We start from the raw sequence: 4297 nt of genomic DNA on the forward strand, positions 1-4297 counted from the left end.
AAACAATCACTGCAAAACCACTTATCCTATACTCAAAATCAAACGGTGCTCTCAGATCACACACACGAGTCAATAAAATAAACACTACAGAGCATTCATTAGACACTACAGAGAAAAATGGAGAACACAGCATCCAGAACATTACAGAAAAAAGTATTTTGTATTGAGTAAACAATTGAGCAATTCTGTAAAAAAGTATAGTAATTGCAACTGAGTAAGGTGAATATATTGTATAGGCCTACTGTATGTACTGCAAGAATAGTATTGTGCTGAATATTGAATAGTACATAATGTTTGTATATATTCAGCACTTGGATACTGCAAAAATACTGCAGTCCAACTGCAAAGGCCCAAAGGGTCAAATAAAACTCTAAATGAATAGCATGTTACAGTACACTGAAATACTGTAAGTTGTGCAATTGTAAAATCAGGGTCAATGAGAGATTCATTCTGTCTCAGCATCATGTCTTTGTGCTTGAGTCCGGCCTGAGGACTTTGTCCACATAACAAGTAACGTTATCTTTTTTGCTAAACAAAGATTAAAAACTCCTCTGGTCTGACAGATCCAGCCTTGATAACACTCTCTAAACCTTACTCTTTCTCTCCTCAAACTTCTTACATGTACTCTTCCTCCTCTCCTTCTCAGATTGTTTCCATCTATTGTTCGTATCATCATTCAGTCACCTGTGCCACTTGTGCACTCTGAACTGTCTCATATTTTGTACAGTTGGTTTGATCACATCATTAGAAACAAGTTTGAACAATTTCGAATCGTTGTGTGTAAACGATGACAACTGTGCTTTAGTTGTGTTTAACTTTTGCCGCTTGTGTTTAGCATTTTGCAGCACAAATGCATCACAGTGTGGTAAGTGTTTAAGTGAATGAGAATGTGTTTAGAGTTTTGCAAAAAGAGTGCATGAGATTTGCAAATAGAGCCTAGCTGCCTGAACGCGTTTAAGGTTTAGCAGAATGTGTGCTTTATTCGACAAATTGGTTTAAGTTAGTGAGAATTTGGTTCAGAGATTGGGGTTTAGTGTTTTAACAATTCAGACAGAATGTTTTACAAAATTTACAGATCTTTCTCTTTACCAATAAAATGTGCAACAATTTACATTTTACACAAATTAAATTAATTTCCACTACAAAGTTTTCCTTGAGATCTCACAATTTCAGGGCATCTGAGTTCCTCAGTATGATGAATGACAGGATGCAGGATGCCTACCACTACCACTCCGAATTAGAGATGGTGTGGATTTAGAGTGTGTGAAGGGCACTGAGCTTTGAACTGGGACAGCCTTGCACACTTCCTGTCGCTTGCACTCACTCTCAAGTGGCCAAGACGTGTGGTTATTAGGACAGGCCCTTACTATCCTATGAGGCCACGGGAGAGATGTTGAATGGCGGGTGAAGCAATGAAACTCATGTTGTATCACGTGACAGTGACAACATTCAAATTGAGTTCGAATTTTATTTATTCTACACACATTCATACTACACAAAATGTATATTTTTAACAGTCACAAAGTAAGTTAAATGCAGTTTCTATTGAGACAGTATATCATTTCAGATGCAGCTAGTCACTTCTTTCATTTGTAAATGAATCAGCGTTTTTGAACGAATCGGTTGAATAAATGACTCACTCATGAAGACAGTCACTGATGAAATAGAATACTTCCCAACTATATGTATGTGAAAAACAGTGCGCCAAAAGAGTAGTATGTTAGAATTCATAAGATTAGAAAAACAGCAAAAAAGGTGATGAGATGATCTACTATTTCCGGTGAGATTTTGAAGTGCACATTCGATGGATACTTTATCCCATGAGGCCACAGGAGCTCATTTATGAATGGCAGTGAAACGATGTAACACTGGTAAGTCACGTGACAGTAACAACATGGCTACCCATATTCATACTATATAGAGCATACTTTTTTTTAAACTGTCACAAAGTTCCCATTTAAAAGTGTTACCTACTCAGTACGTGACTTTGGATGCAGCGAGTCACTTACGATGTAACCTGCATAAAAACTCTCTGAAAGATTCCCATCACTAATGACTAACTTTTAATTTCCAATTCTTTCATTTATTTAATCATGAGTAAATTCAGAGTGTGTGGATTAAGTGTAATGAAGTTTAAGTTGTAACCTCACTTTGGACAGAGCAATCGACCAATATATTATATAGAGTATATTGATCAATCTATTCATTCAGGTAAATAAAACTGGCACCACTTTAATGTTTCTTATGTCCTGCAGATTCGCTCATTTCATAGAAACACAACTGGTGCCACCTTGCATCTTAATTTGAGTGAAAATGACCTCAGAGGACTACAAAAATTAAGCGTTAGCGTTAGTTCTGGCAGGTCACGTGAGTCAAGTTTGCATCAGCTGATTCTCAGCTGATCACATCTACCTATAGGAATACGACACCTATCGCGACATTCCTATGTAAGCTATCCGAGCGCGTATATAATCAGAAGTCCAACGATTTAGAGCGCTATTCAGTATTATTCAGCAGCTTTTCAGCTTGCTCAGGAGCAAATTACCCTCCTCCATCTCCAGCTCCTCCTTTTGCCACAGTCAGGACTTGGCTTTCTGATATTCCTTGCTAATCAGACTCCTTTATCTTGAATAAAGTGTTACACTTAAATATCATTAAGTACATTAACGATATCTGCCTTGTTCTGTTCTGTTAACCCTAGGGGGGTTATTATTGCTGCTCTCCCTGCTCATTCATGACAGGCTGCGTGGATGGGCAGGGAGTTTTTTGCCGAACCGTACCGCCAAACCAAACTTTATGCTAAGTATCTATCATTTTGGCGATAGTGGTCCTGACAGAATTAATATTACTGTAATTTTGTTGCAGTGGTCATCTTGTTGCTAGACGGATTGTTTTGTACATTGTAATAGACTATTTAATCTTAGCTTTAGAGTAATATAAACTTTATAAATGAATATGTGGATATGAAATATTGATGCCAGTTAGCATGATTTCTTTATATCTTTTTTGAGCATACTCTCCAATATGAAGTTCAAATAGTGAATGGAATGATTTTGAATTTACTTCTGTTTGTAAGGAAGCAATTAAACAAAGTTTCAAGTTGAAGTGGGTTGATATTGTGTAGTGTGTGTGAAGGCATGCGGAAGAAAACAGGTGTGAGGCAGCTATTCAAACACCTGTGTTGTGATCAACAGGATTACATGAACATGTTTTTTATGAACTTTTATTTAAGTTGAGAGGACTACCTGAGCAGAAGTGTGCCACTTAAGGCTCAATTGGCAATTTTCTTCTGGATTCTCTATAGGGCAATCACCAATGTCAATGGGTTTGATGTTTGAATTTCTCAGCAGTGAAATCAAGAAACGCTTTATGTACTTGCGTATTCATTCAGAGTATAATTATCGTTGTAGAGACCCCCGTGGTCGCCCATCACAGGTGTCAGCTGTTTGACAAAGAAATAAACACCATTAGCTTTGAGAGTTCCTTAAGACATCATAAAAAGGCCCACAGAAAATCATCTCTCATCATCTTTTTGCCTCAAAAAATGTGCATGTTCTGCTGCAGTTTAATTCACTCAAATCTCATAGAGATCTTTATTAATACTCATAATGCTTGAAGATACAATTACTTAACAAAATGATCTTGAGAACCTAAGCCAGAGAATACAACTTCAGTTTCAAATATTTTCCACCAACATATTTCATATTCTGCTCTCTGGTAATAAGGTATTCTGAGAAGCTGGGGAAGCTTTTAAAGTCTCGGAGCTCTTTTCAGTCTCAGATCCATCACTGGGGAATGAGTTAGGTGAAAAAAATACCATCTGCTGGAGATAACCTATGCACAGAAGCACATGGAACCTTATTAAAAGACAAAGTTTCTTTTCTCAGTCCTCTTGTTTTATTCTTTAAAAGAATCAGGCATCAGCAAATTCTCGTCTTGAGTTATTCCTCTGTTCTTGTCCTTTAAGATTTCTGAGGATGTGTCAAGATTAGATTGAAGTATCTCTGGTATCCTGAAGCTTTGAGACACAGATGTAAGGAATGAATGCGGCGTCTGCCGAGTGATGCAAGACGGCATAATGTATGCACAGGAAGTGACTGGTTTAATAGCACTGCTTGACAACATGTAATGATGCTTACGAGTCTTAATTTTAGAATATTTAAGTTCATTTCCTCGTTTGAAGGTTTGAAAAAGACCCTCTGGGGTGTTTTTGTGAAGGAATCACACATCAAATCACAAAGTCAAAATGACCAAGATGAATTACAAGAAATTTTTGAACTGATCAAATGAAAATGGG

The sequence above is a fragment of the Sinocyclocheilus grahami genome, unplaced genomic scaffold (assembly GCF_001515645.1).
Source record: "Sinocyclocheilus grahami isolate Dianchi unplaced genomic scaffold, SAMN03320097.WGS_v1.1 scaffold124.1, whole genome shotgun sequence".
Lineage (NCBI taxonomy): Eukaryota > Metazoa > Chordata > Actinopteri > Cypriniformes > Cyprinidae > Sinocyclocheilus > Sinocyclocheilus grahami.